Source organism: Lates calcarifer, linkage group LG6 (assembly GCF_001640805.2).
Source record: "Lates calcarifer isolate ASB-BC8 linkage group LG6, TLL_Latcal_v3, whole genome shotgun sequence".
Lineage (NCBI taxonomy): Eukaryota > Metazoa > Chordata > Actinopteri > Centropomidae > Lates > Lates calcarifer.
In genome coordinates, this window is record NC_066838.1 from 11,809,205 (window position 1) to 11,837,109 (window position 27,905).

At 43.8% G+C, this 27,905-nt stretch overlaps 1 protein-coding gene across 5 annotated transcripts in view; it reads right to left on the minus strand.

Annotated features, from left to right (window-relative positions):
• Positions 1 to 27,905, minus strand: part of rerea (arginine-glutamic acid dipeptide (RE) repeats a) — a 122,335-nt gene that overhangs the window by 76,727 nt on the left and 17,703 nt on the right. Inside the window, exon 2 of one of the 5 annotated variants that reach the window (XM_018665880.2) lies at positions 19,977 to 20,057. The exons of 1 other annotated variant lie outside the window; for it this stretch is intronic. The gene's annotated coding sequence lies outside the window, so the exon portion shown is untranslated. Of the gene's footprint in view, positions 1 to 11,986; positions 12,763 to 19,976; positions 20,058 to 27,905 lie in introns of those variants that run through there. 3 more of the 5 variants (XM_018665879.2, XM_018665883.2, XM_018665882.2) reach the window with 3 other exon arrangements.

A 27,905-nucleotide genomic window follows, 5' to 3' on the forward strand; every position in this document is an offset into this window, starting at 1 on the left:
TATAATCGCAAGCCTGCTCACGGTTACAGTAAAGGACCTCTCCCAATGTGTTATTGATAAGAGAAGCAGGAGAATGTGAGGTATGTGGCGGCAGACAGCGCTATCATGAATGTGCTTCTTAATTGAGTTTCCCTGTAGATCTGTGGGTCGCTTTTTTCCCCCTGCAGTGTGAATAAAGCACCTGATTCGAAAGGATTTCTAGTGTCTTTCACCTCTGGAGAGGTACTGACAATTCAATTTTTTGGTGAATTATGCTGTTGTAATGGAAATTTACCCAGAGGTAAAGCTGGGGTCAGGAGAGGTACAAATACACACAGGGGACACATTCAAGGCTGACTTGTACTAAAAAAAAAAAAAAAAAAAAAAAAATCTGTATCATATATGCATCTTCAAACATCTCTATAAAATACAAGAGAGCTCTAGCAGGGAGAGGAGGAAATGAGTTACATGACATTTTCTCCATCAGATGTATATAGTGAAAAGATTTTCTGGGAAAGAAAAAACGTGATTTTGTCTTCTGATAAAATGAAAGGACTCTTGAGATTTTAATATGTGAGCACTCAATCATGTACCACTTCCACTGATATTCTGCAATCAAGTATCCCCACTCTTCCTCCCAGATCTGCCTATCAGCTTAACGATCCTATCCGTCAGTTCAACTCTAACTGGTAGTCTAAATGAGTGTGGGAGAGGAGGAAATGTATTCATGCGTCTGCCCTACATCCTCCAGCTACTCTAATCACTATGCCACACAGAGTGACGTGCCAACACAGAGGAAAAACTAACATAAATAGATTAGAGTGACAGATAAGACAGCTCTGAGGTTGTCAGACTGACAGCGCAGGCCAGCAGGGGCACTGAGGGATGTCTTCAAGAACAGCTCCCAAAAACAAAGCCATTAGGTCAGTACACAAAACCATCTTTCCGTTTAAATTATTTAGCTATGTGGCGGTAAACTCTGCTTAGTCCTAGAGCAGATGGTTGCGGGGGGGTGGGAGGGGGGGGCACGACAATCCCTCCATTCAATGTCTTCTAATGATGTGAGCCAAAAAACACCTCCACCTCTAGATACCACAGGATGGTATTAACTCTAATTAGGAAAGGCTATTATATCATATGCAAATGCCTCTCCTTTAAACACCAACCGCCAACCAACCAAGCAACCATCACGACTGACTGCCATTTACAAAATAAAAAACAACGGGATTTGTCTTTTACGCATAACATCCCCTCCTGTTTGTTATCCTCTGTGCTATTTTCAGTGTTCTCGCAACCAGAGCTATAACTCACAAGTCAATGTGTAAGCACTGCAAATAGATACTGTCAGTGAACGTTCTCCAGTTGGAGATGTGTTTGTTCAAGGAAAAGGACAGCTTTAGAAAGCAGTCAACGGGGGAGGTGACTAGGGGAGTGGAATATTCAGTGTAGCGTTCAGCCTTGTCATCCACCATCTCAGTCGTGCAGGCCAGTGATCCTAGGCAGAAGGGAAAGCACCCTCTGCAGTGCGCATGAGGAGAATAATATGAATCATGGGTCTGTGAGGCCTCCATGCAGCTAGCCACGCTTTTTAACCTATAGCCACAGACGGGGCTGTGTTGTAAATATTGCTTGATTCTAGATGCGTTTCCTCTCCCTCATCAAAAAAAAAAAAAAAGTGAAAAAAAGCTAGGGGAAAGTGGTCAGCAGTGATGAAAACGCTGCTACAACAAGCACGATCTGAGCTCAGAGCTCCCATATCCTCTGAGGACAGCTCATAAAACATGCAGTGGCTGGGACTGGGCCTCTTACAGCAGTGGCATTTTAGTGCGCCCTGCCACAAACACAGAGGCCACACACACACAGGTAGGCTGCAAATACACACAATTAATTTTAAAGAGTCTGAGGGAGTCAGACCTGTATGGTTTACTACCTGGGCCACAATCAAATGCTTAGGTCTTAACCTAAAAATACACATCAGCTACAAAAGGCAACTGTTTTCCAAAAGCATTAGCAGCAAGAGCCTGGAACAATGGGCTTTTAGGAAAATGTGAGAAGAGAGGCTGGATATTACACAGTGTACAGTAGTGATCCACAGATTAACTCTGTCTGTTCATGTGTGAAATGGAGACTTGATCCCTAACTGATAGTGTGTTATGCCTCCAGCAAACACAAGCTGCATATTTTTCATCTTTCCAAACACCTAACAACTGCAATATATTGGATTACACATTGCATCCTTCACTATGCAACAACAATGGCACATTAATACTGCCGACACAACATTGCTTGGGCTGACTGTATGCCTGCTGTTGTCTTTTTTAAACCAAAGGTGAATTGAACTGGCTGCGCGGCTGACTTGCTGTGAATAAGCCTCAGATATTCTTGGAATGTTAATGTTAGGCTTTGACCATGGCGGTCTCACTGACTTCTCCTCTCGTCACTGGGCCATTAATGACAATGGAAATAGTGCTCACCCCTGCTTATTCCAATAACACACTTTTTTAAAACATAGACGACACCACTTAAGAGATTTGTTGTCTTAATATTTAGTAAAGTAACAGCAGAGGAAAAGAAAATATTGTGCAGGAGTAACCATTTAAAGTGCACGCAATTACCGCAGCGTTATGAGACACAATTCTTAACTAATCCCATGCTTGCGTTGTGTTTAAGCACACCATATGTTGTGCTCATGCATAGGAAATCAGCCTCTAGTGCTTCTGCCATTGCAGTTGCCTGGTGGAAATCTAGGAGGGCAGGTTTGTGGAGCTACAGCCTTGTTAAAATAGCTTCCCACTGCATCTGCAAGCTTATAAAAAGTCACTGAGAGCATATTCACTTACAGTACTGCATTCATCTATGTGTATACACACGCGTCAATCTAAAATGTGTAGGCCATTGACACACACGCAAACACGCACACACATACATATATAAACAAAAAACGCTGCTGCTGAGCAACTGTATTTGCAGTCTGGGTCAGACTATGTGCTCAGCCAATAAATGGCTAGAATGTAATGTGCCTTGACCTTCTACCTTTCTTTCAGCAGCTCCTTACATATATTGCTGTCTCTCCTCATATATCACTCGGGCAAATGGCGCCCTTCACCCTGCTCCCTCCTGTCCCCTCCTTAAAAGGCTGAGGGGACATCTTTGCCTGCTGTACTCAATTGACAGCCCTGGCAGCTTCCTCACTGAGCACAAGAGGAGGGGGGGAATAAGGCTCGTCGAGGGGAAATGCTGCAATGAATAATTATGTTTCATAACATACCCCATCCCCCCTCCTTTATTAGCATCAAACAATAATTAATGGGGAACAAGGGGCACTGAAGAGTCTGCTTTTCGCTTTCCAGAACAAGTGGGTCAATATGCCCTTCAACCCTTTCTCTCTGCTCAACGTCAAAGCAGGAGACACCTCATCGCTCTAAAAACATGCTCTTAGCTTATTTATGATGCCAGTTGCTCTGCTGGAGAAAACGCAGCATTCCTGCTACACTCAGCAAAACTGGCCAGATCACTTTGCACAGCAGTTCACTACTTCCATCTCCACACCTCTTCTCAGCAGGCCAACCCAACAATTCAATAATGAATATGAAATGGCTCCTAATTGATGTCTATGGGAGTTGGAGCGGTTGAAAATACGGGCTATTGGACAAGGGCTTGACTTGATTAAGTTTTTGTTTCACGTCAAAAAAAAAATAATCTCTGATCAGCAGTAGCAAAGCCAGTCCTGATCGAATTAGCTTTGCACTAAGAGCTCCATTGATCTTGGCACTCATCTGTGCAGATGAGGCCCGGAAAGGCAGCTGGTAATCCAATAGCAGGGATGGGAAGTGCTTCAAGGACTCTGCTGTGTTTACCCACCTATCTCCTACACAGAGAGGCAAGATGTTAGCGCACGCCACTCACCGGACCGATTGGAAGCCACAGGGCCTTGGGAGCTCCAGTGAAATGAATAAGAGCTGCGCTGTGACCAAAAGCAAGGTACTTGAAAGCTGAAAGTAATTGCTTTCGCCACAGCTATCATGTAATGAGTAAACAGGGTGAATCAAGCAAAGCCTAGATCAGTGTTTAAATGAGCTGTGCTGTAACTTTCAAGTCCTAATGCGGGCTCTACCTTATAATCCAAGCCAAAAATCTAAAAGCAAGGCTGATATCAATTTAAAGGTTCTATTCACTCGAGTGTGAAAGTGTAAGGTTGGGAGAATCAGTGTAAGGAAATCTGTCTTAACACTGTGATAACTTCATTGCAGCACGCATTGATGCAAGCCTTCGCAATCAATTTTGCATGAAATGAATGACATCGAACAAGAACCCAGAGGGCAGGGAGCATGTGAAATCAAACAGAGCAAAACTAAGGTAGTAAAGGGTAAAGCATACAGCTGTTTCGCTTGTAGAAATAGTTCAAGTCAAGTGCGAATGAACATCGCTGTCGCGCATTAACTATAGTGCTGCTGCTGCCACAATGCCGCTCTTTCTCGCACACATACACACACACACACGTAATCCATCAAGGATTCATGAGTGAATGCTCAATAACAGACTGAGTGCATTTCTCTCCTTCATATCACTGCAGCAGGAAAAAGAGTGAGAACTCCTCAGCAACCCACAGACACGCCACAAACACACACTCTCATACCACACTAATAACCTTGGGCTGCCTACCAATGCCATGACTTTATGGAACAGTATGGGCTCTAAATAGAAGCTCCATTTCTCACCAGCAGTCTGTAACAGCTCTATTTCAGCCACCCTGTAATTAAATATTTATGTTAGCAGAGTGGCAGATCATACCAAGGTGATAACCATTTAAAAATCCCAATCTGGGGATTTTTCTGCCCCTCGCAACCCCACCTCACTCCACCACTGCCACAACAAAGACCTATTTTTAAAAGGATTATCTACAAGTGTCCCTTTAATCAGTGCATGGCAGAACTGTAGAAATCCCTCAACAACGGTCCCAGAGGAATACCTTTCTCTGAAGCCCTATCAGGCAGAGGATCTCCTTCAACGGCAGCAGACTGAGTGAGTGGGAGTGAGTGTGTTTGAGGATGAAAAGATGTGCTGCTACCTTGCTATGATGTCCTCTCCAACAACCTCAGAACAAAGGCCTCCATTTTGAAGTGGAGTTATGATGGCATGGGGCTCTTAAGGTCCTCTGTTGCTGTGCGTCCTATTGCTTTCCATCCTCTTTGTTAGCCTGCTGTTTGTTATGCTAGTGAGATAAAGTCACTGTTGTGGGTGGCTGGGCGTACTACAGCAACCGGTGTGCCGCTTGAGCACCAAAGCCGACAGTCTGTGGGAGGGATTGTGGGCATTATAGATCACTAGGAGACAGATGTCCAGTCTTGCCCCGACGCCGACTCAAACACTAACCCCAAAAATCGCATGTTTGCAAACTGGACTGCTTCCTGGTGGGTCTTAAGTTGATCTTTATCAGACCAATAGAGTCAGCTCACTTTATCATAGCAACCTTCCTCTTTTACTTGCGCGGGGCTGAGCAGCTTTGTTATTTATGAAACATAAGAGGTGGAAGTCTACTCTGCTAACTGCATGATAAACATTACAAGATGTCTTGTGTAGACAAACCAGCAACCTGATTCCAAATGAGTAAAAATGACACCAGATGTAAGCAAAGAAATGAGAGGTTTGGATAAATGCATAAACATTAAATGAATATTGCAAATGCCTCTGGAGAGCAGATGACTGGCAGGGCACTGGCAAGGCACGGCTTCATTGTCTACTATGAAAGCATTGAGAATCTCCACTGCACTAAATAAGTGTCATGCTCCAATAAGCAGAATCAAACCCTCTCAGCATCTGTTGTATTTAACTCTCCCTCTCTTTGTTTTATGGTACGCCGTCACAGTTAATGATTTCCTCAAGATTGCTATTTTCCACGTATGATTTACATGTTTGAAATGCTTAGTTGAGCAGACGCAGGTTTGTAAAGCAACCATTACTGCCAAGCTGAATGCAGACAGTGTTTGGGCAAAGCTTAGAAATTTCATTTCAAAAGCTAGGGTTGATCAAGAGGAAACAGACAAGGTATCAGCATATTGCCTTTCAGTTTCTTCTTGTTTACATATCTGGATTGTGCAGTCATCCCTTCCAGTGCGAATCACTGCCAGCAAAAACAATTACACCCCCCACCCCCACCCGAGCACAAGCCTCTCACCGACTGCCTCGACTCAGCTTGACAATCAAGCCCATTAGATCTTTCTGTGAATTAACGCTAGTTAACTTAAAGCACTGACACACATCAAGAATAGTCATTAGCCTGTCTTTTTAGCATAAAAAACAGGGATGATTTGCCGGTTCAGAGAGATCATCTCCCTACATGCAGCCTGGGGCAGCCCTTACTGTCTACCTCATTATTTTTGGAAGAACAAGGCCACTGATGAATCCTGTTGGATTAAATGTAAGGTGTTCTCGTTATGACCTGGCTTACACACAGCAGCAGACTGCTTTAAGCTGCTCCTCTTGCAGACAAAAGAAAATGGAGTAAGTCGCCAACACTGTAAATATACGGATGAATCTCACTCAACTGAGCTGTAAAATCAAAGTGGAATTGTTGGAGTACATCACTCCCACGCAGCTGCACATTCTGCGGTGAGAAAAGCTGTCAAATGCTGGCTGTTGGTGGATACTAGCTGAGCTGACAAGCACCAATGATACACCGTGAGTGATAAAGACATTCATTTCTGCTTAGAGAGAGGTTTTCCAGATGTGATAGTCTGCAATGCTCCGGTGCTTCATTACTGGATAGAAAGAGGCTGTTGCTGTGTTTTCCCCATTTACGTTGCCAGGGTGACAAATGAAAAGCAGAATCACGCGCACAACTAATCAAATGAGTGAGTGACAACAAGTCAATATTTTCTCATTGTGTGGACAAGCAATATATTTGCACAGTAACAGGCTGCGCTTCAAGGCTCAGGCAATGCTAGAGTCAGGGCATTATACGGATAATGTGTCAATAATCTGGCTCGGCGCGGCTGTTAAGAGCAGTGCCAATAAAGACGCAGTATCAAAAGACAACCTTCACCAAGTATGGGCTAAATTACCAACTCGACAGACATCATGTCTAGACTCTGTACTTCAAACAAACATACTCTTTCTTGTAATGGCTACAAGCCAACAAAGACAAAACTGTAATTGGACATTGATCTGTGGAGGTCTGAGGATAAACCACTCATCCTAACAGCAGCCACGAAGAGAACAATATGTAAACACAGCAACCTCAACCAAGATACTACAGAAAATGGCAGAACTGAGAGCTACAGCTACTGAGTGTATGTGTGAGTGTGCTCAGAAAATTTAGATTTTAACCATTTTCCGTTAATTCCTTAGGGTTCACTTGTCATTTTTAAAAGACATCTTATTAAAAAAACCAAGACAATTAGCTTGCTTTTGATTACATCTTTGACAAACCCCCCCTGCCCCCCCTAAACAGAAAATTCAGCAGATATCATCTCTACATGCCTGGTTAAACACAAGCAAGATCAATGGGTAAATTTATCAGCAAATATTACCATTCGCTGCCTGGCAAGTAATCATTAAGGAATGGCACTGATGCATTATTCATTGGCTAATGTATAATTCAGACTTAACAGCAGATTCTATGCATAAATAAAGCAGCGATACATTTTAACACATTAAATGTTTACTCGCTAAAATAGGATATGAATGCACTGCATGAATGCTTCCCCGCTGCTGTCACTTGATTATTTGCTACCATTCCTGAGGATGGAGGGCTGTAAGGTGGATACTGTAATATAGACTCTGACAGCCCACTCATCATATCACATACATTTAATGGACGCAGGCTTCTGATATCAAATATATGGTGGTTTGGGAGGGTAGTAGGCGCAGCAGATTGCTAATAACCCAAAGAGCGTCTTGTATCTTTGCTGTACAGAGTGAAAGAAAATTGGTCAATAAAACCACACATTAGAGCTTAACAGTAGAATAATTTCATTTTCTGGCACATGAAGATTTATGTACTGTCATTGCCACTTTTATCTCCTCCGGACATCTGCACCTGTGTTTACACATCGTGCTGAGATTGCGGGGATGTTCTTGCTGAAGTGTCAGAGCTGGTGTCAGAGGGACAGTCAACAGGGAGGGCGAGGAAGCAGAGAGGACACGCAGGCTCCATCTGACGGCGTTCAGAGCAGGCGGCCCTGTGGGGATCGCCATCCCACTTTATGACCATGCACTGAATTAACGAGGCCAGATGTCCCTCCACTTAACATGTGTGAAAGTGCCCTCCGATGGGCTCAGCTGCTTTAAGGATGTACAGACGGGGGGGAGATAGGGCCCTATTTTCAATTATACCAATTTCTCACTCATTGTTGGCTCCTGAGGTTTATGTTAATTAAAGATATCGGCCCGTCCTCTGCGCTCACAACAAATTAGATGGAATTTTCTATGAACAATCAAAGCACCTCTCCAGTCCTTCATCTCTATTTCAGTAGTCACCCACCAGAGGGTACTGCCTCCTTAGCAGTGCTACCACAGTTTCATGTGTACTATGTCAATCTAATGTGGCTAATGTATTCTAAATGAGTCACTGGTACACCACTGCAAGGACAATAGGTCAGGAACTGCTGAGCTGCCTCGCTCCATTTAGAGATGAAACCCGGCTCAAGAATCAACAAGACCTGAAGAGATTTATCATCACTCCTCAAAACCATGAGTGTGCTCCCGTGTGTTGGGGGATGGAAATAGTATCAACAATGGTATGGGAGTCATGACTTCTCATTGATTTTCCGCCCCGGCTTTATGACAAGGCGGCTCTCGCATTTCTGTATTGTTGGGGTCAAAAGTGGGTGGGTAACTGCAAGCGATACCCTTTATGAGGCTGGGATACATGCAGTTAAGCCACATTTCAGACGGCCAAAAAGGCAGAGTTGTAATTTACCTACATTTACCTGATCTGCATCTTACAAACAGTTTGGTTTTAATGGGTCAAACATCACATCTGTTTTCATTCACGCAGCTTATTATAATAACAACAGGGTTGTTTCTTTGTAATTACAATGGGTGCAGTTGAGTCATTCAGACTATTACCCAAATGGAAACGATATCAAGACCCCGGCAGACTAACTCATTAGCAAGAAAATGAGAGGCCTGCCAACACTGCATCAGTTACAACTCACCTTTTTCTGATTCTATATGCATTACATCATGCCGTTAAATCACAACACACAAGACAAACTCAGTGTTTTTTTTCTACCAGCCAGCAACTGCCATCATCCTGACACAGGGAGGAAAAAAGGGGGCAGGGACGCAGCATGGTGCAATCCCAGTGAGGGCCATCATGCGAGCAGATTAAATAACGTTTTTCCAATGCCCTGTCAAACATTCAGCTGCCTCTGAGCAGCTAGACAGCCGTTACAGCCTCACTCTATGAAGCATCTCTCTCTCTGTATGGTCAGAAACAGCCTCTTTGATCCGAATATCGCCCCTCAGATTCCTCAGAGGTGACACTCATACACGCGCCTGTATGTGAGCTGAATGTTTACTAGCTCTCTGTACCTTGTCAGCGGTGAGACTTGTGTTTGTGAAGGTGGTGGTGGTGGGGGGTGACTCACACCACTACTATGCTTCCCTCGGTTTACATGAATCAACAACAGACTGCGGACTCAGACCCAGATCAGATTGCACATCAGATTTAATTTCCCCACATACACTAGTATGAAGCACTGCAAATAGAGATGATGTGAAATGATACTGACAGCAGTATGGCAGTGTGTACATAATTAAGATTTAGGCTGCTATATTCTCATCTGATAGCAGCCTTACTGTGAAACGCTCTGTGCTATCTTCCTATACAAAATCCCACAGTGCAGAACAACCCAGGCTCTTGTGTACAACTCCATTAAGAGGGCTGACCACCACTTCCTCTTTCATTGAATCCACAAGTAGTGAAACTAAATGGATATCCTAACCTCTGGGGGGAAGTGAGGAAGATGGCATTTCAAAACGTGTTCAGAAATACAAGCTATGCAAGTTTTCCCGCATGACTGTGTAGGCTGAGTTAGTGGTTGCATGTTGGCCATATGAAGCTGCCTAACCGTAATGATTCCTGTCACGCTCTGGTTACCATTTCAGAAAAAGGCCTATCAGACACAATAAAGGACTAACCCTGATCTAAAACAAAAGACACCTCTAGTGAGTGACGTGGTATGTCGCCTACATATGACTGGAGTACTCAAACCCCGCCTTGTTTAGGTAGCCATATTTCTGGCTCAATATGATGGCGCAAATAAACTTGTATGGCGAGTGACATCACCTGAAAACCATCAGTTACTGTCACTGTTAGTGACACTGAAATCAAAGATCGCTTCCATTTAAGATTACAGAGTGCTGACTGACAGTTCAGCAAGAAAGACAACCACTGTTAAATTTTTGACCATAATTGCACCTCATGACTTACACCATGTCACATTTTCACATTCACGTGGCTTTTAAAACTGACTGTACCTAAAACATTCAAACTTCTTTGTTTTTTTGGTGGAGTAAAATGTCCTTTATGTTTCAACAATGATCCATTATCTGCAGTGCTTGTGTCATACATTAGCCCATGCAGTGTCGTCCCACTCAAGTGGATTAATCACATCTGAATCATTAAGCTAGAGGTCACTTCTCAGCTAGCAGGGGGGAGAGGGAGAGAGAGAAAAAAAATGCCACAGGAAGCTGGGCATGGTGGAGATTAGCTCCTCACAATTAGCGATGCAACATCTGAGTCCATGTAATAGCTCGGTGAAAAACACAGCAGCAGGGGGAGGATTTCAGGAAGGGATTGTTGTTATATGGCAGAGATTGAAGGCAACCCCCCCACCCCCCACCCTCGATTTGTATCTTGTTTCAAGGCTAAAGCTTTCTTTGTGCTTATGTGGCCACATACCCTGTGGATTCAACTTCTGACTGGAGTCACATGAAGACTTACTATGACCAATGTTAGAGCGATTTAAATAAACAAGCCCTCCTCTCTCTCTTACTATAACTGGAAAACATAAGATAAGCTGCCTTACAGACAAATAACTGTAGTCCGCTTTCAGATCCTAAGCCGCCCCCTCCTAAACACACTCACACCACCAGCCAACCCCCCCTCCTCTTTTCAACAACAGGCACAGATCCCCCATTCCTCCTCACCCTCCCTTCCCTACACTGTGAGAGCTGCATGTGCTTGGGCCAGAGTTCATAGCCTTTGGGGTGCTGAAGGGGGGAAGTCAAGTTAATTTGGTGGTCCTTCAACTGGTTCACACACGATCTCTCAACCCTTCGGTAAAAAAAACAACAACACAAAGCTACTTTCCATCATTACAGTCCAATAATCAATTTATGACATGTGCAAGGCTATAAATCCAACAACCAATCCTTTAAGTGAAGCATGGGGAAATCCCACCCGTCAAATTTATGTGTCACTGACTCATCAAGATTTATTTCAACATTTTTTCCCTGTCAAAACGCAACTTTTTTTTCTCTTCCCTCGAAATTGACTGATTGCTCAAATGCAAATGTACAAGTAGTTTTTTTTTTTCATAGCTTTGATGTGTGTTTCCTGGGCAGCAGCGTTTCCATTTAAGCTCTCTTTTTGTTTACTTCACTCTTCTCACTTTAAAACCAATAGCTGCTGAAACCCTGTCACAGCCATGGCCAGGTCATGGAGGTTGCTTGAGGGTCTGCTAACACCAGTCCAGAGAGAGAGAGAGAGAGCGAGAGAGCCAAGTTTTACAACAATGCAGCCAACTTTCAGCTCGCCGGAGCACTTAAAAACATTTGACTCGAGGTCACACGCGCTTCCTATTCCGGATATAAACAAAATTAGGACACTTTTAGCGCAAACTCCAAGTGCCACCCGGCGTTTAGTCATCACTATTGCCCAAATTCCGTTTCTTTATCACCCACACACTGCTCCCCCCTTGTCTGCGCCCTCCTCCTCCTCCTCCTCCACCACCAACCACAACCATCCTGCAATCTTTTTTTGTATTCAACTACTCACCCGCCAGTCTGGTGATTCTTGGAGTCCCAGAGACTGCTGCAAACAAGTTGAAAACGCGAGCCTTGCCCGAGATGACCCACCGAACTTAAAAAAAAAAAAAAAAAGAGGGGGAAAAAAGAGGCAAGCGAGCTGGGCCAAAATCCAAGAACCGGGACAAAAAAAGCGAGGCGAACACGGACACTTTTTATCCCCTCGTTTTTTTCCCCCTCTCTCTCTTTTAAAACCCGCTGCCCGCACAGAGGGGGCTCGGGCGAGCACTTGCTTCAACAAAAGACGGTTTCACTTTACTGATAGACTCTTCACGTCCGAAATCGCCGATAAAAGGCACTATAACGTCAGCTAGTCTTCCTCCCCCCTCGAAACTGCTCCTATTCCCTTTTGGCCGTGTTGTTGTTGTTGCTGTCGATGATAGTGTCCACATGAAAAGTAACACGGCGCTGTTAGTTGTTTCGAGGGGTAAGGAAACCAGTGAGTTCACCGTTTACAGGCTCCGCTTCCTTTTTCCACACACTCACTCACACACACACACGCATACACACGCTCGCTCTCTCTCTCTCTCCCCCACCTCTCCTTCTTCTTCTTCTCTGTCTTTCCTATGCACACACTCACTCCACGCTCTCCCTATCGCTCCCTCCGTCTCTGTAAACCCCCCCTCCCTCCTCCTCCTCTTCAGCTGTTCAACAGACGCATCCACATGGCTGACCTAGTCTTTCTTTATCCAGACACTAGTGAAGGAGAATTACCCCGACCACACTCAAAAAAAGAGAGGAAAAAAAATCTGAGCGAAACAAAAACATGGACTGGATTCAAATAATCGTCAGGGACAAAAGGGTGGAGGTGGGAAGTGGGGTGGGGGGGCGCAATGGGGTTGATGATTGATGGCAGCCCCGTAGGGACACGCTGCGAGCACCGTGTGCGCGAGCGCCGCGTGCGCATCAGGAAGCGAGATGCGCGGCAGCCAAAGTGGCCCGACCGACCAACACCAAGCGATCAATGGTAACGCTTATGGGAATGTGACTGAAACACTAAAGCGAGACAATGAAAGCCGTGAAAGCTAGTAACAGTAGTAGTACTGGCTTGTAAATAATGGCTTAATAGCCCTACGTGTTTATTTCCTCTCTCTCTCTCCGCACAATGCCAAACAGCAGTGACACGTTTTAATGGTTAAATAATGAAATAAATCAAATGACGTTCTTACGCACAGGTCGCTGATTTATATCTGAAAACATTGGTACATATACATCTGCTGAGGGAGAATACACAAGAGGGAGGCGACTGAATGCTGCTCAGGCTTGTGGAGCTCATTTGCATTTTTGGATAATGAATTAATTAGTCACCCCACCCATTAAAAAGGCAGAAACAAGAAGGGATGATGATGTGAACAGTCCATTAGCAGTATTTGGGAGGCTGATTTTAATGGTCAAGCCTGTTCATCACATCAAATGTGATCCTGGTTATTTTCTAAATAGTCATTTTGTGGTAGGGAATACATAACACATAGTTTGTTTCTTCTTCCTCTAAATGCTACCAGTGAGGGAGGAGGGGGGTAAATAAATCTGACAGTCTCCCCCATACATGTAAGAGGAGCGGGAAAACAAAGATGGACAGTATTAAGTTATAAATTAAGAGGATGATTTCCATTTGAGTGAGCAAGTAGCTTGACACATTTTCATTGTCTTAAACGTGATATTGGATCGCTGTCAAAATCCAATTAACTACAGCAAATAGTCTGCGTGTTAGGGCTCTTTTTGCACTAAAGCCAAACACAGGCAGCAGGAGAGACAGGCAGTAAGGAAAATTGAGTTGAGGGTGGTGCGCAGGGGGTCCTTCATTGTGCTACAGACCATGTTGGTCGTCTTCCTTACAGAAGCAGAGTGGGGGTGGGGTGGGGGGGGGGGGGGGGGTTCTGCTGTGCAACAAAGTGCTGGTAAAAACCTTTTCCAGCTCCTGAGGCAACTGTCCCAAGAAATCGTACCCCCTCCTCCACTTGGTAACCTAACACCACAGCAGCCACAGCTCCTCCCTTATCACTGTATGTATACATTTCACAAGGTCAATATTTATGATATTTACACACACACACACACACACACACACTCTTGCGGTCTGCCTCAAAGGATCTACGACTGATAAGGAGGCGGAAATGCTCGTCTCCCTGTGTTTCTGATGCACAATCAAAAGCCTAAAAAGGAATACAAAGGCTCCAGGAATTATTCTATCATGTTTTCTGAGAAGAAACCAGTCAAATGCCAACCTTTCTCAGCAGGTTTGTGAGGCTTAAGTTGGCTCAAGACAGCAGTGAAGGGTGAATGCAGTGAATCCTGTCTGAAGGCAGTGCAGTGCAAAGCTGGATTGGCTGGCGGGGCAGGCTCCCCTCTCTGGCAGATGAGATCCCATTATCAGGCAGACGAGAACTCCACCTCCAGGATTTCACAGCTCCTCTGTTTATCACATGGCTCTGTCAAGTTGGGCACCATTAACCGATAATGAAAGGAGACAACCGGTGCAGTTACAAGCAAAGCACTCCACATTCTACAGGCCTAAGCATGTATCTGGGAAGCTGACTGTGTCTATTCAATTCTGTTCAGCATTCAAACGGCCCATCACAATACCTTTTCCCTGAGCACCCCCTTCTACAGCTACAGTGCCTTCGATCCCAACAGAACAAAAACTGGTTACTTGGTGCCTCTTTCAGAATTCAGAGGAAATGAAATCTAACGGAGCTGCGTGCTGCTCGAAAGAGAAAAATGACACTTTTTAGGCGACACTCTTTTTCCTAAAGATTATTAAAGGAGAACAATTCCTTGTAAGAGCTAACGAAACCAGAGGGGGCGTATGAGTTTTTTTTTTAAAAAAAGGCACAATAAAGCAACACAAACTATCATTTTGAAATATGTTTTTTTCATCCACATCAAACATAATTATTAGTACAAGTGTTACTAAACAACAAGACTGCAAGACTGCCAGTGAATCAAAAGCCAACATGGCTATCCCCACCCTCCTTCCCTCCCTCCCCAGCCTGACTACTCCATTTATGGTTTATAGGATTCTGTAGCCACTTACGCTCATTAAAAATGAATACTTAACAAAAGCCGTGGCTGACACACACTGTTTGCTTTAGCCTGATTTCTCCACGCTGGAGAAAACAAGCCACTCAGAGGCAGCAAACACAGGGAGCAAGCAAGAAAGAGAGAGAAAGAGAGAGAAAGAGAGAGAAAGAGAGAGAAAGTGCTCGGCAATACAAATAAGTCAGCCAGTAGCTGAAACAACAGAAAAAAGTGACATGGATGACTGAGCCAAGCCTGCGAGAGACTTGGCAAGCCTCAGAGGCCCTGGCCTCTTAAGCACTCATATCTAGTAACTTCATTTAATACATTCACCAGGGATGAGCAGACAAGTTGAAGGGGGGGGGGGAAAGGATTGAGAGAAGAAAACAGACTTGTAAACCAAGGGGAGGGTTAGGTTGTGGCGGCGGTGGGGGTGTACTTCAGAAGCTCGATTTTAACACATGACTAAAGCTCTGCAGTGTAACAAGCTAACTTCCCCCGCTGCCAAAACATAATACAGGGAGGAGGAATGGATGTGCTAGATTGAACCTTGAGACCATTTTACCGTTCTCAGGCAGGTATTATCTACAAGAACTGTTCTTCACATATTAGAAACTTGAACTGTGCTATTCCAGATGGGGCTTTAAAGCAGTGACTCTCTCTCCGCCACATGCACTATATCCATAAAGAACAAAGACTCTGTGTGGACTGCTGCTTGAAGTTACTGTTCCTCATACTGACGGCAAGTGCTGATAGCCAGCCCCCCCCCCGTTGGCAGGCAGGCAAAAAAAAGGAAAGAAAAAAGCTGACTTCAAATCATTCATTGCCCCTTTTAGCCTTCATGGATTCTTAAGAGAGCACTTTACAAGTTGGGGGAATCCAAAGGGAAAATAGGGTCTTACATGACTAATTAAAACACAGACTTTGCCTGGAGGGGGCTGAGAGAAGGGGAAGCAATAAAACAATCCTCTCCAATCTCCCAACAAAGTAACTCAAGGAAATTACTCAACTAAATGTGGTTTAACTATACGCTTGTGGATGTGAGGATTCAAAGTTTTGAAAGGACTACTGCTTTAGATTAAAAGAACATTGCTCAACAGAGTAAGATTCCATTAGTTTAAAAAAAGGAACTTTAAACAATAGGGCTTGCACTTTTTTCTACACAACAAACAGCCCTATCAAGGTGACAAAAGACTAACTGAAAATCAAGATGTCCTTTGGAGACCATCCAAACAGACAGCTAGTAATTAAGCTGCTACCTAGCGAGCCTTTATTTGAGATCATTAACACAGTTGTAAAAATGTGAAGGGAAGCCAAGGAATGGTATTTCACTTTAGGCAATCAGTGCAAGGTCTAGCCTCACATAGCTATCTTGTTTACATAGCTATTCACAGTCACATTTGGCAGCCTCGCAACACTCTGAAAACCAAGACACTTGTAGGCTACATATGTCTAATCTCTTTGCCAAGCTACACAAGCTACTCAAGAGAGTGAAACTTGCTTGCAGCAGCCATTTGGTAAAACTATTGCATATTAAAAAAATGAATGTAAGTAAATCTTATTCCAGATGGAGGTAGCTGCTACCTGGCAAACAAACTGATCAAATGTTAGTGAGAGAAGCACAGCGTTTTCTCTTCATGAAATACAGTAAGACCTGACTGCTCATCTGCAAATACTGATATATATATATATGTGCGAATGGCTTTTAATAGAGTCTCACGCTATGTCTGAATTCACACAGGGTGGTCTGCCGTTTCCATTAGATCATAGGTTGCTTAAATGAATAAAGAAGCTGAGGTAAAAGAAAAGCAGGTTGCAAAAGGTTTATGAAACAGAAATTAATCAGCCAAATCTGCGTGGCCATGAAATCAGATGTTTAGAAAGCGAAAACAGACACAAAGAAATGCACACGTGTAATACCTTAGATGCTATTTCACTAAACCCCTGATTTTCCACAGACATTCTTCAAGCTCTCACATGGACTGTCTGTGTCTGTCTGATTCTCCAGGCAAAACAGGGCCTCATTCATCTGAATAAAAGAGTAGTTCAGCCTAGCCGTGGCTGCACTGAGAACAGGCTCTGAGGAATGAGACTGTATTTCCAAGAAGGCCGCAGAGAGACAGAGTGCAGTGTGCTGTGGCGCAAAAGAGGAAGTTTACATTTCAGGCAAATCCTTTTGTGAACAAAGACACAGCAGGATAAACAAACATGCGCATGTGCCTGATACTTAGCCCTGGCTCCAGTTTAGGGAAATCCTATTCAAGTACAGTGAAACAGTGTTTAAAAGTGATCAGCGAGTCTGCAAAGCAAATGGGGCCCACAATCACAAAAGCAAAAAAGAGAGTGGCGGTTGGGGTGTGGGATTCCTGTGTGGTTACTGTCTCCAAGCTAATCTGCTCAGATAGCCAGTGACTGCTCCATTTCACACAGAGCACATGGCTGTCTCACCTCCATACACTGCCACCCTATGGACAGTGAGTGGAGGTGCAGCTTTGATGCTCTTGCTGTGCTAAGACAGGGGTGGGGGTGGGGATACAGAGGTTCATAACATGTAGAACAAAAAATTAACTCTGCACACGATAATTCATGACATGCGTTTTAAGATGCTCAATATGGTGCAATGGCCCACAAAGCTGTATCTTTTTTTTTCTTCTTTTTTCCCCCTTCAGTACCAATGCTTATTCAGAAATCAATTATTCTCCTCTGGTCACGCATGGCTGCTCTCAGTGTGTAAGCTAATGATTCAGCCATCTAGTTTACAGATAGACAGCGATAACTAGAATAAGCATATCCATTGTAGGTCAGAGGAACAAGATTCTCAAGTCATTTGAGCTAATTTTTCACATCTTGGAATTTTTCCACCTCACTCTCCTCACATTCCTTTTTTATCATTTGGCATGACAAACAGCAGCAGAGAGTAGTAATCTCAAAGGCAAACGTACGGTCAGCATGTCAGTGCTGGGTGTGGTGAGAAAAGGATGTGTTATTCAAAGAGACACCACACAGACAGGGTGTTGAGGCTGTGTTATGAGATTAGACTGTTTTTTTTGGGAGCGAATGGGTAAAAAAAAATCGGTCTGTGCAGTCGGAGCAGTCAGTTTGGAGATCAGTGCTGAGGTCAAGAGGAGCCACTTAGCTGTGCTTTGGCCTTCCAACCCCTACAGCGTTAAGAATCAACCGTTCCACTGTGGGAGTAGATAAAAAGCTTGGCAGCAGTCTTGTAACTGGAGACAGCTACATTTACTAATGCATGCAAGCTTTATTTATGGCTTTTTAAAGGTACAAAATGGAAATTAATGGGGAATAGGCAAGAAGGTGGGAAGCTTGCTCATTAGCCAGAATATATATTAGGTTAGCCTCACTAGTGCAGATCCCCAAAGGCACTAAACCTTTCTTATAAACAAACAAAGCAATAAACAATTCAGACTAAAAACCATACCTCTCTCAATTACAACAAAACCGTGAAGGTCCTTTTTGATTTCTCTCCCCAACTATTATCAGTGTAATTTAATATGCGAGTTAGGGAGATTTACACCAGATGTGATGCTGCCTTTTTTCCCCCCACTACACATTATTACAACAGCAACAAGACACGAAGAATAGCTGTCCCTTTGATGTCTCTGGTGAGGAGATAACGTGCTGAAATCTGAGAATAATATGTTAAGTGTCATTTATGATTACATGGTAAGCCTGCTACTCTCTGTCTTTATTGTTTGGACTTGTGAATCAACTGAGCATGGAACTGTGTTTCTCATTATGCTGTTGTGGACACACTGAGAATTACTACCCAGAAGTGGTGAACTGGAAATTCTGCAAATTGCTTGTTTGGATGCACATAATCTGCATAATGCATGAAGCATCTAACATATAATAGATACGTGTGTGTGTGTGCGTGCAGTAGAAAGTGTGTGTAAGAGATAGCGACTGAGTGGGATAGACCGGTGGGGTGAGAGATAGAGTAACACTGGTGATATTCGATATTGAGCAGAATGGAAAACTAACATGTAGCATGCTAACGGTCTTCATAATAGGAACAGGAGGGAACAGACAGAGGAGGCTTGATACAGCATTGGCTCCTCGAGTCAGCTCGTGGAAGAAGAGGGATGGGTGGAGGGAGAGATGGATGGATCGAGTGAGGGAGGGAGAGATGGAGCAAGGGAGGGAGCACAAGCCGTAGCTCTCTCTGTTCCTGCACACATCAGCAGCAGGAGGGCAGGGATGCGCGGAGGCCAAAGCAAGCCAATTACCAAACTCATTAAGTAACCTGCTAGTCAGCTTTGAACTGCAGCCCCCTCCATATCATGACTGGATTCTCTTGCTGCTGTTGTGGACGTTCAGATAGGAGCTTCGTTCACTCTTGCACCTCTTTTTTTTAATGGCTGGAAAGGGGAATGGAAGGGTAATCACATTTTCACATGCGTTCGTTGGAATTAAAAATGCAACGCAGAATCACAAGTGAAATTGCAATTTAAAAAAAGCTTGGTAGATTGGCAACTTGAAGCCGTGACACTGCCAAAAGACAGCAATGTACTGGCTTGCAAAGGAGGGAGAAAGGCCTGCATATACAGAAATAAAATAAGAAATAATGCATCTGGACACATACACAAGAGTGGGTTGGCATGGGTTTGCAGTCGAGGGATGAATGAGCACTGACAGGTTTGAACTGCTCTCTCCAGCCACACAGGAAGTAGCAGGATGGTCATGGCTGGGAGGGGAAGGAGGAGTATGGCAGAGAGGAGCAAGCACAATGAGAGGCGAGGATGATGATGAAGAGGAATAAGACTGAGAGCAAAGAGGGCAGGGAGAGAGCATGATCGCAGTCCACTGGGTGGGGGCAGGAATAGAAACATTTTGGGGAGAGAGAAGGAAGGTAGAGGGTTAGGGCAGAGGAAAAAATGCTGTGTTAGTCAGCGCTCCAGTGTCGCGAAACATTGTTGACTAACCTTGACTGCATTCACCTCCTAGTTCACTGCCACACTGCTTCTCAACAAGTATTGACACAACGACAGTCTGCAAGAGAAGAACTGAAGGGGAAAAAACAGACACACACAGAGGAGAGGGGAAAAAAACATGAATGATGTGTAAATGGAACAAACGAGGTGATAACAGCTTGACAGTAGAGGTGTATGCATGGGTGAAGACGGCTGCCATATTTGGCATCATGTGGAACACATGGTGAATGTAGCCGCTGAAAGACATGGAGGAGCACAAAAAATAATACCATTCACAGTGCAGTTAACATTTTCAATGAGGAGATTGTGAGCATTTATTCTAAGCCAGTATTCATTTCCCTCTTCTCAATAAACCTCTCTGGATACACACAGATCTAGGCACTCATACCTGCTACACATACTGTAAAACACACACACATACACACACACAAAGAAACACACTCACACACAGTCCCCCACCCCTGAACCTCCCCCATTATCCCATGAGCCCTCTCTTCTCTGCCTCGCTCGACAAGAGCTTGGAAATAAAAACATCACAGCTCTGCCTCGCAGCACCTGTTCAATAACATTGACATTTCACATTCAGCATCCGCACACTGAGAGATTCCCTGCATTTACTCTCTTTAACACCCAGAAACGCAACACAGACACACGCGCATACACACACCATCAATCTGCTACATTTCAATGTGTAATACTGCACAGGCTGTGACTGTGTACGTGTGTGCGTTTCTATTCTGCATGCGTGCCTGCAGCCACGTATGAGGTGGAATAAGCAAATTAATTGTTAGATACATATCTTGATTTTAACAAATAATATCTCACTCATTTAAATATTGTGATTCTTCCACAGTTGTCTCATTCTCCTCTCTTCATGAAACCTGGTTGTTGTAGTCAATTATCATCTATCTACTTGTATTATATTACTCTATTTATGTGATTGAGTGGTTAGCTATTTTTTTCTTGGCTAAAGCTTATGCAAATGATTTTGATGAGGATAATTATGGAAAATGTGTCTATATATAATTTTTAATAATATAAGTAAAGCTTATGTTTGTTGTATATCATTATCTGTAGCTCTGCATATCATGGATGAAAAAAGATGAATATGTAGGGCACTGGTGGGTGAATATGTGCAAGATTTGTTTGTGCTATTTTTCCTTAAAGGAGGGTGTGGCTGGTTCCTTAACCAATCATCTATAATCATCTACCTGCTTATACACAAGAAGGCAACAGCGCAAGATATTTACCAAATGTACAAAATGGTATCATTTGTTGTTATTCATTCCCTGCTTGTGATGCGGCACACCTCCTGAATTCAACCTGCATTTTCAAGTGAAATGGTCTGTTTGGTTTTGAATTTGAAAATAACACCAGATGTGCAGTGAATAAAATCAAAGAATTTCTATCCATGCAATCTCAGCACTGTTCAACGGCACAGCAAGCAGGGTATACTGTTGTCTGTCGCTTGGAGGGGGGGGGGGAAGTAGCACAAACATACACATCAGCCATCCAGATAAGCACGTTATTATTTATATTCACTCCATGATCAAACACGCCAAAGAAGATTTTGAGGTCGTGGATGTTTTGATTTAAACATTTGGCTTGATTTTTTTTTAGATGCACTGTGATATGATAATACATGTTTTCATACAATAGTTGCCCACCTGAGGACAAGATGAAATGTGCAGCAGGCCACCTAGTGCCAGGGCTCAATGGTGTCACCAGGTGCAGCCTAACCTGGGTGGCTGAGCAGGGACATCTGTTTGACAGCATTAGAGCCATCAGAGCCCTGCCATAACCACAGATTAAATGGCAGTAAAGCTGAGGATTAGATCCATGTATGAATAGCTCACATTGATTTTGCAATCCCTTCAGTAACTCTGGGATTTCCACGGTGACAGACAATGTGGCCATCTAGCACACGCACACGCACACACAGGGGCTCATCTGTCTCCCAGTTTTTTAAAACCCTCTAAAATCAGTCTGTGACTAACCTATCTCCATTTTAATCGGCTCGCATCTCGGCCTAGAGGCTGAATCCAAATAGCACAAGGCATGCAACATCATTCCTTTAACAAACTGCCCATCCATGCAGTCTCTCCCACTAGTCTTAACAGAGCAACTAAAACAAGCTCAACAGGCCTAGAAATGTCCATTCCTATAACCTAGCATGTGTGCTCATGTGAGAGCAAGATCACGTCCACTTACTTAGAGCTGAGGGTTATTATATGTGAGCACCATGGGGTGATGTGGATGATGACAAAGACAAACTGGCCTTTCCTTCTTTAGCCGCCCGGTCTCGGTCTTTAACGTCTGAATATGCATGCGCTCACGCACACACGCTAAAATTCGCTCTGCCCCATTGAGATCTTTTTGACACGACAATCCCAAAATCCCGCACTGAAAGCCCAATCCCCTCCGACCACCGCGGCCCTCCGGAAGCTGGCCGACATCAAAGACAAGTGAGTTGCTTTCATGGCTTTAGGCCATCTCTCAGTCTGTCAGTGTCTCTGGCTGTCCACTATTTTAACACCAGGCTCACGCTAACCACTTCAAACACCTCCACAGCACAACACGAAGAAACCAAAGATAGCTTCTGCATCTTCCACACTTAAAGAGGCGGGTGTCAAGTATGTTAGGATATGAGCAATGATCCAAAAGGGGCTTCCAAGGAGAAAAACCAACACACTGCTACACAACATTTAGTCTAATATAAATAATTATGCATGTAGTTTTATAAGAAAAAACAGATCTAAAAGCTCATGGATCACAAAGCACAATTTACATCTAAAGTCAGCTTGGCAACCATATTTGGAAACCGGCAGCAAAATGGCTGCACTGGTCATCATGGCTGACCATAGCCACCTATCAAGCCAAACGAAAGCGATTACCTGGTGATTAGTGCGCATTGTGAGGCTGCTCCATTAACCTTTAAAAAACAGAGTGTGGAGGCTGCAGTGTGTAGCCAAGTGGAACGCTCTGCTTGCTACGTCCGAAAAAGACATGAGTGAGGTGAGAGAGAGAGAAAGAGAGACAGAGAAACTCAGTGTGACAGTAGAGCAGCTCCTATTAGGTAAGCACATTGAGCCGTCAGGCCGGCACATTCATCAACACACAGAATGCCAGTCAGCAGCACCAGCAGGCTCGCCTGCCTCTCTACCACGCTACTGTTACTGTGGTGAGGCAGGGAGGGTAGAGTGACAGGGAGGCATTTGCAAAGCAGATTTGGACCACTCTCTGCAGCATTTGGCAGTGCAAATATTTTTATGCATGGTTCGGGTGGTTTTTACTAGCATTTCGCCTGCCCTAATAGATTGGCCATGGGCTGTTAATGATATCATTATCATACATGCACTGTAATTGTCTGGACCCAGGGCGTGCCAAGATCAATGGACAGCAAAATTTGGATCAATTGATTAGTCTGCTGCTGTTAAGCTGCTAAAACATATTTTGTGCGCAGTCAATGTGTTGTTGGATAGGCTGTGAATGAATTGGGTCCTTGCCTGTTTTCAGAGTGCAGCATCCAGACATGGGGTTAGGCAAGTGGATCTGTGCCACATGAGAAGTGAGCCGAATTGGCAGGGCTGATGAGCTTCCTCCGCTCATCTTAATGTCAACCACGGCACAACCATTACAAACAAAGCTTCAAATTAGGGCTTAAATTGCTATTTAACATTCCTGACAAAGTCGAAACAAATGAATGCTTGTATAATATTTCTACTGTCTGCAGATTGGTTTTGTTTAACACACATGGTTTAACATTTGAAACAAAATGCCCTAGCATTGGAACATGGAAAATCATCAGAGTAAATTGGACTCTTCCAATAGCTTTGGATTAATGTTGCATTAGGATAGCAGCACTCTTAATCTTGGAGCATCCAACTGAGGTGGTGGACAGAAGAAATATTTGCAAAACTACAGTGCAGCCCATACAGGCCAAAATAAAAGAGCAGGCATAGTTGTTGTGATAACATCAGTTTGAGTTTATCATTTGAGTCATTTTTAAAAAGTAACTAAGTAAGTTAAAAAAAAAAAAAAAGATTTAAGCCTCTCAATTGTGAGGATGGCTATGATGCTATGCTGTGCTATTAAACTGAATATCTTTGGGTTATGGACAGTTACTTAAACAAAATAAGACATTTCGTAAATGTCCCAATGGGCTCTGAGAAAATTTGTCACAATTTCCAGTACAAGTGAACATAACAAAACAGAAGATTACAGACACAAAATTGCCACCGAGTTGAATCAACGCATCTCTTATAAAAATGTATTTTCTGAGCATCACAAAGGTGCCATCTATTGCAGGGCTATTGCATTAGATTGCATTATATTTTACAGATATTAATTTATCGTGTCAACCTCCTGAACAGTGTTCATGCTTGAATCATAAGCCCTCTCATCTTTTCCTGCCAACGACTTGGTCTCAATCATGACTGTAATTTGAGAGCAGCCTGATTGTGTTAGGAGTTAGCTGATTGCTCTGATGAGCAGAGAGCTGCTGAAGAGAAGAAAGTGGGCCATCTCCGCTGAACAAATAATGACACCAATAACAGCCATGGTGACAGAAAGGTTGCCAAAGAGACTGCGTCGTTTTTAAAACGACAGTCCTGTCACCTGCTCTATGAAATGCAAACTGGCCAGAAACAATCCTGCGTGAATTCAACCCTAGTACAACCTTGAGCCAAGGGCCTTGCAAACAGTAACACTATGGCAATGCAGTAGCACTATCTAAACCACATTTTAGCTCTGTCCACAGAGTTAACCCTGTCTGTGGCTTTGCCCTATCATCATCCTTTAGGCAGCACGATGCAGCGTTCTCCAGTATACAAAGGCTAATGTAGGTAAATCACACCTAGTGGACTTGAGTGCTTGACAATAAGATTCTCAGCACACTAGCTAGCTCGAGTGGGCGAGAAATGAACCTTGTTATGCGTCCTGACACTGGGCCCTGCTCCTGGGCAAATAAAAACATGCCTCTCACTTACTGGCTGCCTGCGCCCACAGCCCCATACATCAGCATTATAAAGGAGCTCGGCAGCCTCAAGGTCAGCTCAATTTCCTCCTGCCGTTATGAAGTATCAGAATCACAGCGAGAGGGGGCACCCACACACATGTAAAGAAATGATTTAGGAAGCAAGGAAGGGGAGGGAGAGGAAGAAAGAACGAAGGGGGGGATTCGGAGTGTGAAGGAGAGGCAGTGTCTAATACAATGGAGAACTGTGACAAACCACCAGGAGAGAGCCAGGCTCTTCTACAGTAAGGATGTGTGAGCATGGGCATTCGTGAGAAAACGTAGAGAACATTATTCCACACAGTAAGTGAATATAGTAGTCTGCAGTATAAGTAATGGGATTGAACAGTTTTGTTTAACAAGCCGATTCCACTTGTGTAATTGCTCAAGTGTAGTCTGTGAAACTACAAAGCAATTAGGCCTACTGAATTATTGTTTCAGAAAATGTGAATACGATGTTTACCATTTACTGTAATTAAATTCTAAGCTGTTACATGGGCATAACAGCGACCTAATGCAAACCTAATGCCTTTGTTCCTTTTGAGATCTGGGCCCATTCATCACATGCCCAAGCAATTTGATAAATTACACAGGAGCATGAAAGCTGATCATGTGCGTAGCAGAGTGCGGTGCGCGCGTGTTTGCCTCTGACTGAGTCGGCAGTCATCCTTGGCTGCCTCACTGGCTGAGGTTTGACATCTTCAGCTAAGAGCCTGGGGAAATAACAGCAAATTCACTTAATGGCACCACCTCATCTATTCCTCATACAGGGAGAGGAGGGAGCGAAGAGGGAGAGTTCCTTGAGGTGTTACAAAATGGCTGTGTGCTCTCGGCTGTGCCTGCCGTCTCTCCCATCCGTGGGGGTGCAGGTGTGTGGGTAAACACTGAGTGCATTGAGATCCATCATCGGCCTTGGTCAGCCACCAGCTGTAATTTGCAGTCAACTCTGACCCTTTTGTAGAAAAAAAAAAGCCAGCCAGCCTGTGCTGCCACTACGAAGCTTTTTGCGGTGACAGTGCAATCAGGTTTGATGTGCATAAGTGTGTGTGTGTGTGTGTGTGTGTGTGTGTGTGTGTGTGGTCATATATGGATACGTGTGTGTGTGATGATCTGTACGGGCAAAGACAAATATATGCAGACCTAGATGCAGCGACGACATGCATGGCTGCAGGCAGGTGCATACGTGGTTGTGCAGGTGTAAGTAAGCATGAGTGTGTGCGTTTGTGTGTCTACGGGGAGTGTTACAGAGCCAGAGGTATAATGGCCCCACTCCATCTTTGTGTGAGGTATTGCAGAACAATCCAAAGCAGAGCACAGCAGCTGGGAGGGAGCCTGGGCTGGCTTGCAGTTGGATAACATCTCAGGGTAACAGCAGGTATGCTATCAGTGCAGCCCCAATCCCCTTAGGGCTATTTTCAGAGCCTCTGACCCCAGTGTGACTGGCTGGATGACGTCTCTGTGCCAGCAGCACAGGAAGAGCAAGGCCCAAATCCACGCTGCTGCTTCCTCTCGGCTGCACAACATTTAATTCCAGCAGCCCTGAACAGCTCTGCTATTGTTCAGATGTTTCACTAAAAAAAAAAAAAAAAAAAAAAAAAAAAAAAGACTCAACAGCTCAATGACTACGTTTACAGGGACTGCTCTTTCTCAATAATTCACCCAATTGAAATGTTATTCTTAATGATAAACTGCCATGTAAAAACACTTTTCCAATTACCCAACCTGAATATGGTCATAGCCACAGAAAGTATAATCACATTAGACATGTATTCCAATTGCATGATTCAACAGCATTTTCAATATGTGTACACCTTAATGGAATGATGAATCACAGTCGGAGCTTTGACAGTGTTTTGAAGCGATCCGGCGGCTTGATAAAAGAGGCTCTACCATATGACTCAGTCTTCTTGTAGCTGCAAGATGTATGGTGTGGCATGAGGCAGAATACTGGAAGGAAACTCATACGGCAACATAATGTGGAGTAGGCAGCTAAACAGCAAATAAAAATGTAGAATAATGTCAGGTGTGAGATTGCTGCGGTCCACGTAAATGCAGTTGATAACATAATCACATCTAGAGCTACAACTACCGGTTATTTCAATTATCAATAAAGGTAAATGGACTTTCCTACGTCACATTCACCCATTCACAGACATTCATACAGTGCTTGTTCTACATAAGTATAAAGCACTCTAACACACACACACACACACACACACACACACACACACACACACACACCTGTTCACACAGATGATACATTGGGGGCAATTTGGGGTTCAGTATCTTGCCCAAATACACTTCCGCACTGGGACTGAAGGAGCCAGGGATCAAACCACTGACCTTTTCATTAGAGAGTGACCCGCTCTACCTCCTGAGCCACCGCCTCCCGAAAATATGGCACTTATTATTTTCTCAATTAATTCATTGTTTGTGAAAAAAATATTTAAAATGCTCATCACCTTTACCTAGAGCCTGAGGCAACATACTCAAATTACTTTTTTCCCAGTAAAAAAATATTTAAAAGATATTAGTTTAGACATTTATGTTTAGACAAGGAAAAGCAACAAATCATTAAATGATTATTCAAAGAGTCTGCGATTAATTTTCTGTTGATCAATCGATTACTACTATTGAGCACTAATCACATCTATCAAGCTGAGCCAGATAACAAAAACTCAAGACCACGGTGGGAGCAGACGGTTATGGTTTAAAATGTGACTGGGAGGATGTTTTGTCCAACAGACATGTTATAAACCGAGGAATGAGTGAACTAGACAAAGGGAAAGCAACAGACTCCTCAAGTCCTGCGATGATAAAACTTCCTCTGAATGAAAAGACAAGAGGCTACTATCAGTCACAGTACAAAAATCTATCGCTGTTGTACCACTAAGGCCACGCTGTGC